Source organism: Sminthopsis crassicaudata, chromosome 1 (assembly GCF_048593235.1).
Source record: "Sminthopsis crassicaudata isolate SCR6 chromosome 1, ASM4859323v1, whole genome shotgun sequence".
In the NCBI taxonomy this organism is placed as follows: Eukaryota; Metazoa; Chordata; class Mammalia; order Dasyuromorphia; family Dasyuridae; genus Sminthopsis; species Sminthopsis crassicaudata.
The window spans coordinates 555983700-555996767 of NC_133617.1; the positions used below are offsets into that span (position 1 = coordinate 555983700).

A 13068-nucleotide genomic window follows, 5' to 3' on the forward strand; every position below is an offset into this window, starting at 1 on the left:
TTAAACCCTCCACAATCTGATCCCAACCTACTTCTCTACATGTATTTATTACTAATCCAACCAAATCCAACCAAATCATCCTTCTTAATGAATCTCAATTTTAGCAATCCACATGCTATTTCTGTATCTTCTCTAAGCCCCCCCCCCCCAATTCTTCCTCATTTCTATTCCCTAACATCTTTAAATTTCTTTGAGCATCTTTGTTCAAGTGATCAAACTTCAGATCTAAAGCATGAGTTTTTTTGGAAGAAGCCAGCTGTGAGAAGCATAGATACAAAGACCAAAGCCATAAAAAGAAGAAGAATTTCATGAAGTATTGAATCTGCTTCCATAAAAGTTGAGTAGTTTCTAATAGGGTCAGAATATTCCGACTCTTGAATGTAGAATAGACTTTCTTCCACCATAGCAAGGGAAGAAATGTTCTTGGAACCTCTGATGAGAGAAAGAGTAGGCACATAAATATTTAATTTTGGCTGGCTCTTTGGTGGGGGGGCGGGGAAATGTATACATGACACACCTTTAAGTTTAATCTGCATTGTTTAACCTTTTCTCCACCTCTTTTTAAAGTCTAGACAATCAACAAAACAATATATTATCATGTGATTTATAGCAAATGTCTCTTTCTAAGGTGTAAAAACATCCAAAATTTAACAATTGGATACAATTCGAAATGGCTCCAAACATCCCTGTATTAGAATATGTATGAGAAAAGTTCCAGTCTATGAACACTGAAAAAAGCAGATTAAGAGGACTATGAAAGAATAACATCAAACTGGAACTAGAATGAAGTTTATATTAAGACCCAAACTAAGGAAAAGAAAGACAAGAGGGGAAAAAAAAAAAGAGGAAAGCAAGAAAATATTCTAAAGACTTTTATATAAGATTGAGAATTATTGTTATCCTTTCCATCAGTTATATTTACCCTCTATGATAATAAAATCTTTTTAATGATTGCAAAAAACTTTGCATACATTAGCTTACTTTATCCACACAACAAGCTTGGAAGAATAGAATTGTCCACATTTTATAGATAAGGAAACTGAGGCTGAGTGGTTAAATGACTCATGTTTACATAGTTACTAAGGGTCAGAGGCAGAATTCAGACAGAGATCTTCCCTAAGTCCACTTCTAACATTCTATTCACTGTAGCACCTAGATGGCGCATTTCATATTATACTCCTTTTAAATATCTTAAGAGTTGATTATATTCTTATTAAGAGGGAATTTAATGAGGAAATATGTCCCTAGGGTCTACTGCCTATAGTGAATCTGATATGTAGAGAATCTTCAAAATCTAACAGCATGAATAGCACATTGAAAGCTGAAGGGGGGTATCAGTGAACTGAAACCCTGGGGTTACTGATGATGATGGTGGTGGTGCTGTTAACAACATATTGATATATCATTTGGGGTTTGTAAAGCAATTTTCTTAAACTTTTATAAGGTAAGGAATTCCTGTAGCATTACTCTCATTAAAAACAGGGTGAGGGTGGGGAAGAGAAAGTTACAGGGTTTAAGAGAGAATACCAGCCTAGATTTCCTTCCTTTTGGTATCTACTCCTACTGTGCCCTATATAGAGTTATGGTAGAAGCTTCAGAGAAAAGAAAAGACAGTATCAAGAACTCTCCAATTCTAAAATTAATTGAAAAAAGAATAAGCTGAGGATAGAACCAAGATGGATCAGTAGGGGCAGCAACCTAGAAAAATTCTCCCACTATTCCTCACCAAACAACTTAAAGTAACACCTCAGATTTAATTCTGGAGAGACAGAGTCAACAAAAAGCCAGGGTGAAATATTTTTCAGCTCAAGACAACTTAGGAATGGACAGAAGAGATCTGTGCTCCAGCAGGGGGTCCAGACAGAGCAAAATCAGTAGCAACACCAATGTGGACCTTGGGGATGGTATCTGCAACAGTAGCAACTGTGGTTTTGGAAGCTCTTAGCCTGGAAGTAGTAAGGGGTCAAACAACTGATCAGAAAGAGACAGGGGACTCTGAGCTGATACTGCGCATAGACTGGATGCTATTTAGAAATTCTATTGCACATACACAATTCTAGGGCTCAGAGGAGTGCAAGTGCTTATAACTGCAAGGGAACCCTTTCTGGATAAAGATTAGAGTACAGACCAAGAAAGCAATGACCATGCCTCTCCCTGGATCATACCACCTTGGAAGAAATTTTGAAGAACCTTTCCATTCCTGGAACTAGCTCTGAAATAGCAGCAGAAAAAAATGTCTAAAACTTGGGACAGCAGCTTTCCAATCCAAGATAAGCAGAGCTCAATTAGTAATAAAGTTCAAAGTTGAGAAGTAATATAAAAAAATGAGAAGAATGAAAAAGAAACTAGACATAAAAATCTATGATAGTGGAAGAGCAAAAGATAACACTATGGAAAACAGTTGCAAACAAAGCCTCAAAGAAAAATGCAAGTGGGACACAAGCCCAATATGAATTCCTGTAGGAGTTAAAGAAAGAAATAACAGGAGTAGAAAAAAAATTGGAAAAGAAATATGAGTGATACAAAAAAAAAAGGTATGAAGATAATTAACAACTTTGTAAAAGAGGAACTAAAAAAAAGTTGAAGAAAAAAACACATCAAAAACAGAATTGACCAAAAAGTAAAAGATGCAAAATAAATTCACTGAAGAAAAGCACCTTGAAAATCAGAATTGGGTAAATGGGAAAAAAAGAGGTACAAAAGCTCACTGAAGAAAATAATTCCTAAAAAATTAAAATTGGGTAAGTGGAGGCTGATGACTCCACAAGACATCAAGAAACAATAAAACAAAGTCAACAATGAAAAAAAAATTAAGAAAATGTGAAATATCTTGTTCTAAAAAGAACTGACCTGAAAAATAGACCAAGAAGGAACTAATTTAATAGTTACTGGACTACCCAAAAGTAATGATTTTTAAAAGAACCTAGACACTATATTTCAAAAACAATTAAGGAAAACTGCTCTAATATCTTGAATAAAGATGATAAAGTAAAAAAAGGTAAAGAATCCACCAATCACTTCTTGAAAGAGAGCCTAAGATAAAATCACTGAGGAATATTATAGCCAAATTCCAGCACTCCCAGGTCAAAGAGAAAATATTTTAAGGGAACAGGATTGAGGTGGAGAGGGGGAAGCATTTACATATAATGGAGCTACAGTTAGGATCACACAAAATGTAATAGGTTCTGTCTTAAAAGAGTGGAGCTTTGAAATATATTTTGAAAGGTAAAGGAGCTAGGAATCACAATCAAGAATAATCTACTCAGCAAAACTGAGTATAATTCTTCATGGGGGAAAATAGATATTTAATAGAATAGAGAACTTTCAGGCATTCTTGATGAAAAGACCAAAACTTAATAAAAAATTTGACATTGAGTACAAAACTCAAGTGAAACATTAAAAAAAATAAACATGAAAAAGAAATCAAGAGATATTCAAGGTTAACTGGTTTATGATCCTATATGGAAATATGATACATATAGCAGCTAAGAAATTTATCATTATTAAGGTAATTAGAAGGTATCTACCTAGACAGGTTTGATTGTAAGTTGACTATGTTAGGATGGTCTTAAAAAATGGATGGATGAGAAAGAATTCATTGAGAGAGAGAGGGAAATGAAGAAAAAGATTAGGGGAAATTATCTCAAGTAAAAGGGGCATGCAAGGAAGAACTTTCACAGTGGAAGGGAAAATTGGAGGAGGTAAACAGTGCTTGAACCTCAGTTTTATCTAAATTGGTTCACAGAGAGAAGGAAAAATATATATTCACACATATATAAAAATATATGTATATATAAACACACATTTGGGTATATAAATATATTTTACTCAATAGAGAAATAAGAGGGGAAAGAGTAAAAATAAAAGGGTGATGATAAAAAACAGGACAGATCAAGGGAAGCTCAATGAGCAGAAAGAAAAATGACTTCTGAGGAGGGACATGGTAAAAAGAGAAAGAAGAAGAAAGAGAAAAAAAATAAGATGGAAGGAAAATAATAATCATAACTATGAATATGTATCAGATAAACTTACTAATAAAACAGCTGTGTGTGTAGAACAGAATAGATTAGAAACCAAAATCCAACAATATGTTGTATACAACAAACATACTTGAAAAAGAAAAACATACATAGAGATGATAAGTGGCTAGAATAGAATCTATTATACTGATGTAAAAAAAAAAATAGGGGAGGCAGTCATGATCTCAAGCAAAACAAAGTCAAAAATAGATCTAATTAAAAGAGATAATTTGGGAAACTATATTTTGCTTAAAAAGCATTATAGATGATGAAATATTGTCAAAACTTTCTAAAGTTTCTTTGATAAAGGGTTATTTCACAAATATAGGGAATTAAGTCAAATTTTAAAAAATAAGAGCCATTCCCCAGATAATAAATGTCTATATCCAAAGAGATAAAAGGAAATGGAAAAGGACCTATATGTACAAAGATACTTATAGCAGCTCTTTCTGTTGTGACAAAGAATTGGAAATTGAAAGGATTCCATTAATTGGAGAATGGCAGAACAAGTTGTTGTATATGATTGTAATAGAATATTATTATGCCATAAGAAATGACAAGGGGGGTTGATTTCAGAAAAACTTGGGAAGACCTATGGGAACTGATGTCTAATGAAGTAAATAGTACCAGATTATTGCACATAGTAGCAGCAATATTATAATGATAATCAATTGTGAAAGACTCAGTTAACAATACAGTGTTCCAAGACAATGTTGAGGCATTGAAAGTGAAAAATGCCATCTATTTATAGAGAGAAAATTAATGAACTCCACGTGTGAATTGAAGCATTTTTTTTCTTTTTTTCTTGCTATTTTGCACTATGGTTAATATGGAAATATGTTTTGCATTATTTCATATGTATAATGGATATATTGCTTGTCTTCTCAGTAGTTTGGGGAAAAAAGAGGAGAAGAATTTGGAACTAAAATATTTTTTCAAAAGAATGAAAATAAAAAGTAATAAAGTATTTGAATGTTAAAAGAAAGAATGGACATCAGAAGGGAAGAAATGAGTAATCTGATTTTGAAGGTCTTTAAATAGTGACTGCATAATCCCCTTGCTAGGGATGTTGTAAGGGGGATTTATGCTTCAGGAAGGGATTAGATTTAATTATATCTGAGATTCCTATCAACTTTGAGATTTCTATGATCCTTTAATTGTAAAATATCTGATTGTTGTCCAATTTGCTTTCATTAAGCATTTGGTGAAATGTTTCAACTCAATTCAGTATCAGTTGTGTCTCTCAGAGATAATGAGAAGAGGGGGTGTAGGTTCTCATCCTGGGTGTTAATCTCTTCAGTCAACTGATGGAAAGCCCTTTTTAAAACTACTTGTAATAGAGCTTCACTTCTGTTTGTATGCATTAATGAAGATAATTTTTTTTTAATTTAACATTACATCAACTTTTCATTCTCATTTCCTGTCCCCATATCCAGTCAGTTTCCAAGTTATCCATTCTTTCTAACATTGCTTGCATCTGATGCTCTTCTCTCCCCTCATATAACAACCATCCATGTTGGGCAGTAATTTCTCTCCCATAAACTAATTTTCCTTTATCTCAAAGTCTTTCCTATCCAATCAATCCTCACTCAACATTTCCAAAATCAATATTCCTAAAATACAGATCTGACCATATCACTTCTCTATTCATGAAGCTTCATTAACTCTCTATTGCTTGTAGGATATAGTATAAACTTCTCTGTTTGGCCTATAAAGTTCTTCCCAATGAGTTTATAACCTATCTTTCTAAGCTGATTACATGTTATGTATATTGCATTCCAATAAAACTAACCAACATTTTGTTCCTCATATTGGTGGTCTCCCAAATCCATTCCTTTTCACGGGTTACCCAGAATGCTCTCCCCTTATATCTCTTTCTTTTGAATACTCTAGTTCACTTCAAGGGCCCACCTTCTTTTACAGACCCTTTTTAATTTCCCCAACTGGTGCCACTTGCCCCTGACTTCCCTTTGTATTTATTATGTATACATTTACTTATCTGGGGACATGTATCTTCCTATACACTCTCTCTCTCTCTCTCTCTCTCTCTCTCTCTCTCTCTCTATATATATATATATATATATATATATATATATATATATATATATATATATATATATATATATGACTATAAACTCCTTGAAGTCAGGGTCTATTTTTCTTATCTATATTGTTATCACCTATGTAACATATATATAATAGGCTTTTAATAAATGCTTATTGAATGAATGCAGGAATAAATAGCAAGGAGGTTGGAATGGGAAACATACAATAAGAGTTCCATTCCTAAAACCTTCAATGACCGGATTAAAGCCTTAAGCCAAGCAGTCAGAACCAGTGGAAGGAACAGGGATGTGCTTTGCCATTTGCTTCCTATGTGACTGTGGACAAAATCTCAATTCTCTATTTGATAAAGAGGGATTTTGATCAGAAAACCTCTAACATCCATTTCATTTCTGATCTATGCTCCCATGCAGAGATGTCCAATATATCAATGTGAAAATTTTTTAAGTGTTTATCAAATAACAGAAAGTAGAGTGCAATCCTCTGGATTGGATTCTGCAATCCATAATGATATAATGAGGATGTCATAAACCTTGTAGACATCTGCCCAAAATGAGAGAATTAGGTACTTTCTAACTCTCCTGAGCTAATGAAAGAGACTTTATAGGACTTTTCCTCCTGTTACATTCCTAACTTTTATTCATTGGGCACAAAAATTATCAATTCTATCTAATAGAGTAGATAAATATTTTGGAAAAAGAATTATCCATGTAGGAAACCAAATAGAACAATCCTAGAATAAAACTGGTTGTGTGTGTGTGTGTGTGTGTGTGTGTGTGTGTGTGTGTAAAAACTAACATAGCAGTTGAAAGTAAAAACTCTGTATATTTATATGGTCTAGAATTTGACTTAATCCAAATAAATATTTTGACTTTTTTCTACTATAATAATTTTAAAAATTGTAACTTCATAACAAAAAAATGTGCAGATGTAGAAAATTGAGTAATCAATAAAATAATATATAAACATTCATTAAGTTTCTTTCATGGGCAGAAATTAAACCTTACTTCATGCCAAACACCAATGGTTCTAGGTCCTGGCAAGTATTAAGTTTTGGTTTTGGGTTTTTTTTTTTTTAGTGTGTGTGAAATTGTGAAGGAATTTAAAATTAGTTCTGAGAAATGGTAAATGACATTTCTGAATTACTTCCCTGTCTAAAACTTTTAAACTATGAACCTTTTGAACTAGGGACATTTGCCCTCACCAAATCTTGTGCACATTAGCCTGATAAAGGATTTATTTAAGACAAAGAGAACAGAAGCCAATGGGGTGAATCCTCAGGGTATTCAGTAAGTATTCTATATGCTCAGTGAGTATTCACTAATCATTGTGATACCTATAAATTTACTTGTGATGTATACCATATAGTAAAATTCAATAACAAGTAATTATTACTATTACAAACTCTAAAGGAGAGTGATATGATTTTTAATCCCCATATAATTATTTAACTTTCTTTTCACCTGCATTTTGGAAGGAAAGGTTGACTGCCATCTTTATGATAATCAGCTAATAAATCCCTATGATTGTTACACCTTTATGCATAGCCATTATGTGAACAAATTGGCTGCAGACAGCTGCAGTAAATTGCCAAGAATGAGAGCTGTCACAGAACAAGTTGTTTTTATGAACATACAGGATAAGTAAATCCCATGTCATGAGATTTTATTCAACGGGAGTTGTTTGTAGTCCAGTACAGGGAGATTTATAGCAATATTTATTAGTGTCAAAAATTCTTGTTTGTCTTTAAAATGTCATTGATTTGGGAGCACATATTTTAGGCTATTGGATTACCCTTATCGCCATCTGTCTCATTATTATCAGTGGCCATAAGTTGGCACTGTTCATGATAATCAAGGATTGTAAATGCAAACTTGAATAGTTTCTTTTCAGCTGTATTTTCAATAATGATGTGTGGTTTATCAGAGTTAAAAGGAAATTGTACTCCAAATTGGCAAGTTATGGGTAAGGAACAATGTCTTTAAATTATATGAGTATATATTTAAATGTATATATACCTACATATAAGCACTGTGGCAAATGAAGATCTTAAAATAATATTTCTTTGACTTCATTAACATTGTAAAATCAAAGGTAAATATATTGGAAGTAACCAAATTAATTTGAGGGTTTGGCACTTCTGCTGGATTCTGATTGTAGACATTTTTTATTTTCTGTACCAATCCTACAAAGATTTTTTTATACGCAACATAAATAAGTGTAGAATGAGAGACACCCCTGCATTATTCATCTAAAGGCACAATGGCATATACTACTCAGGAAATCTTAAACTGCGGGGAGATTTTTTTATTATGAAATATTTATATTTCCCCATTTCTTTTCTAAGCAAAAGTTAAATAAAATATTTCATTAAATGAAACTGAATATTATTTAAATGAAGAATGGAACCTGCCACTGACTCTTCTTGCCATGCTTCAGGATGAGCTGAACATAAACCATATCTACTAATGGTTTTAATCCCCCTTTTATTTTTGTTAGTTTTTTGTTTTATTTCACATGTGTCTTCAGGAGATATTTTCTGAAAGTTTATGCTGGCTGCGATATTTGGGCCAGCTTTCCTTTATGAACAGATTTTGTGCAACAAGTTGTACAGTGTTAGCAATTTATCTTTGTAGTCAGTGAATGGGGAATTTAACAATTTCGCATGATTATGCTGAAATATAAGTAGTTCACCAAGGTCAAGTGAAAAATGAGGATATTAGACAGCAGTTGAAGAAATATCAGCATTAAGAGATTTTGTTACATCTTGTGATATTTTGAAAGCTGCATAATTATGAAATTCAGAAAATTTTGTGTTAATAGTTTATAGTATTCTTTTTTCTGAGGCAATTGGGGTTAAGTAACTTGCCCAGGGTCACACAGATAGGAAGTGTTTAGTGTCTGAAGCCAGATTGAACTTCAGGACTGGTGCTCTATCCACTGCACCACTTAGCTGCCCCAGCTCACAGTATTCTTTAAACGTATTGCCTAGTAAATTGATTGGGACGGCAAATGACCATACTTGCTCCAGTTGTATGATTCAGATGGTAAAATATTTTATAAGTGTGATACCTTATTTGTGAATAGATTTACTTTAATAGGTCAAGGTGTTTTTTGTTGTTGCTATATTTATTAATCTGCCAATGCAATTGGATATGTTTCCACTCCAAAGTGGAGAATCTTCATGAATTATTGTATATCACCTCAAAAATGATCTGTTAATGGCTGATATTATACAGTGTCCAAAGAAGAGCAACCAGGAGGGCACAAGTTTCCAAGCTTTTGCCTAGAAAGATGAATTGAAATTATTAAGGATATTTACTCTGGAAAAATGAAGATGTTAAAGGGGCTGAGGGTGGGATAGCAACAAGTAAATTTAAATAATTGAAGGAATATGATATGAAATTAAATTGGATTTGTTCTGACTAGTCTCAGATCTGAAAAAGGAACAGAGACTACAGAAAATTTGCCAAGAAACAGATTTAAACTCTACTTTCTAGCAATTAACACTATCAAATATGGAATAAACTGCCTTGTAATATTATGAGTCCTTAGTTACTGAAAAATTTGGGGAAAAAAACAGAAAATTCCACATCAAGTAGTACATAACTAATCTTCTAGCTCCAGCAGAAATTGAGTTGATTGGCTCTGAAGGTCCCTTAGAATTCCATGTGTGTTTTTGTGATTCTAGTGCTTTAGTCTTTGGAAAATTAGCTAGGTTATTCCTATGTAAATAACCATGTCATTTCTTACTGGATCAGAAAGACTCAAAGTTTTCTCAGTTTGATAGAGCCAGTTAGAGTTTGAGCTTTATTATACAGTTTTCAGGAAACCATAGTTGTCTCCTTATCATAAGGACATATTTGAGTAGAACTAGAGTGAAAACTGCAGAGAAATATTGATCATTGGAGTTACTTGCCATGAGTTACTTTGAGAATTGTAAGCCTGAAAAGGAAGAAAACTGATATCTGTGATATATGGAAGTCTAAATTGTATTTATTTTTTTTCTTCAAACTTGAAAGATCATATATCACAAAAGAAAAAAAAAAAAAAAACCTCTCCAAAACTGTTTGTCCACAGAAATCATGTTATCAAAGAAACATAGAATAACTAGAGGAAGAAGAAAAGAAAGATTAGAGAGCCCAAAGTACTTTGGGAAGGAATCCATATATATAAATGCAAGGTGAATATTGGCTAATTTCCTTTTTCCATTTATAGTCCACATATTTAAGTATATATTTCTTACAAAGAACTTGAGAAACCTGATGTCATAATGACAACATTGGTTTAATCCCATCTCCATCTCTGCAAAATAGAATAGCTAAAAGAAAAGGGGGAGAAGAGAATGAACAAAAGAAAAAAATTACTCTGGCAAGATGACTGAAGAAAAGATTGCAGCTAAATCAGCTCCCTTCATCATTTTTAAAATAGCAAAAGATAAGAACAACAGAATAACAGGAAAAAAAAAAAAGGAAAATGTATAGGAAAGAATTTACTTTAAGAAAAACCTACAGAAAAACTAGTAGAAGACTAAGAAAAGCAAAGCAATTTTTAAAGGCTCCACAACAATGAATGAATACTGTGGAGTAAAAAATGAATTCAGAAGTATTTGAGGAAAGAGGAAACATTACATGATGAGAGCCTTAAAATGATAGTTCAATGGAAAAAAAGAAAACTCCAGAGTATTCTAAATGAATAGTGAAATGATTAAAGGAAGTAAAAATGGGAAGAGTGAAAATAAGAACTCTCAAAAAGTAAAAAAGACAAGCAAGATGAGAGAATTTAAAGCACATGAAAAAGAATCTCTCTGAAACTAGAGATTCTGTCTTTTAAATTACAGATTAATTAAATTGAATTACAGATTCAAAATGCAAAATTCAGAGTTAGAATAAAACTTTAACAAAAATAAAAAGACAAGAAGTTGGAGGAATATGATATCCATAAGCCAAGGAAACTAAGTTTAAAGATGGAGTATAAAGAGATAATTTAAATATTACAGATGTTCTAGAAAAACAAAATGAAAAAAAATTCTCATTTTCATGAGTTAGGAAGCCATACAAGGAAACTATCCCGAAGTATTAGAAACAGAAAATGAAGTAAAGTTGAACAGAATCTACTGAAAGCAAGAAATCTCACATTTACCTCATCAGGAATTCTCATCAATGAATGTCAGAACCTCAATTTAAAAAACAAATATTATAGATATCTTAATGAGTTAAATATCAAGCAATTATTCAAATCTACTCGTGGGAAAATTCAAATAAATGTGAATATACAATTCAAAAAAACAAAGGAAGTACATTTCAGTCCCAAAGTAACATATTACATAGTTTTTTAAAATATAAATTGAATGAAAGACTGACTGAACAAAATGAAGAAATTTGACTTATAAAGTAAGCCAGAGTATAACAAAGCATTTAACATGAAGATATTATGTAGTGAAACATGGAAAATGAACAAATGCATTGATCAAGAAAAGATTCCATAATAAATCAGTGCTATCTTGTGTCCAGGGATAATTAAGGCTACTATTTCTAAAAAAACTCTCAGTACCTTGAAAGCCTTTAAAACAAAAACACAACATTTATGAAAGGCTTAAAGAACATTTCACAAAAACAATAGCTCTTTTTTAAAGAGAATTTTAACATTGGTGTAATGAACCAAAATTTATGAAACGCAAAGGCATATCTCAAAAAAGACATTTGTTGGAATACACAGGAGCCACCTGACAGTGGGTGCTAGAGATCCAACCCAGAATGGATCTCCTCTTGTGAGAGGATGATACAAGGAGACTGAGAGGCAGTTGCTGTTTTCTGACTTTTCTCACTGAGAGGCCCTTGCATTGTCTGATCTCCTCTTCCCTCTGCCTCCAATTTATCTCATTCCCAGTCCACAAAGGCTGCCCTGCAACTCCTTCAGATGCTATGATCCACAGCTGTGGAGGCTCTTGGAGAATTTTCCCTTAGCAGATATTAATTAAATAGTAAAAGAAAGGTTGAATTATCAAGACATGTACTTTAAAAAACTAGAAAATGAAAAAAAAAATGAACAACCACAAAACAAATAAAAGAGATATGAAAAATCAGAAGAGAAAGAGGCTGTCTTCTACCTAATCTCCATCCTTTGGAGATGAAAGGATTAGTGAAATGGGGTTTCCATTCTGACCACCAGACTATGCTTCTTCTCTCTCATTCTGCACAGATCTCCAGGCCTCCTCTAGAGAAAAGATTGGTGTTATTATTGTTCATTAATTTCAGTCCTGTTTGACTCTTCATGACTGTTTGGGATTTTCTTGACAAAGACATTGGAGTAGTTTGTTATATCCTGATATAGAGGATATTTTGTAAACAAATGAGAAAATAGAGGCAAGCCTGGTTAAGTGATTTGCCCAGGAAAACAAAGGTGGTAAGTGTCTCTTACTATTTTCTGTGCTGTACAGAGGATTGATACCTTCCACTCAATGATGAACATTCTCACACCTATTCATGCCTTATGCATTCCAGTAGTTCCAAATGCTACAGCTTAACATCTAAACTTCCTTCCCCATCTGGATTGCCTATTCCAGAACTTCTCTCTAATAAATCTTTGCCTCTCTTACTATTTCTAACTTCTGTGTATCACTTGTTTCTCCTGGAGGACACAGCTTCCCTTGGTGACTTTTTCTAGCTCTGGCTGCACTCATTCTCTTCACTTCATGGGTCAAGACAAGGGAGTTGAAATACTTCTTGCTCCTCATTTCCCCTTCCAAGTTCTTCTTCTACTTCCATCACTCAGTAACCTCTATTTCTTTAAGGTTCATGCAATTCCTATCTACCACCCAATCAAAATCTTAGTAACTTTGTCTTAAGAACTCCAAGTCATTCTTCTTCTTCTTCTTTTTTTTTTTTTTTAAATAAATTCACTACCTCTTTCCTTCCTTCCTTAATGAATTCAGTAACTGGCTTACATTTCTTCTCTCCTTCCCAATTCCTGCTCTCTCATACAA

General features: G+C 33.0%; 1 protein-coding gene across 12 annotated transcripts in view; it reads left to right on the plus strand.

The window, feature by feature from the left end:
• The window catches only part of MCTP1 (multiple C2 and transmembrane domain containing 1), a 722542-nt gene that overhangs the window by 462902 nt on the left and 246572 nt on the right, over positions 1 to 13068 (plus strand). The window lies entirely within an intron of this gene.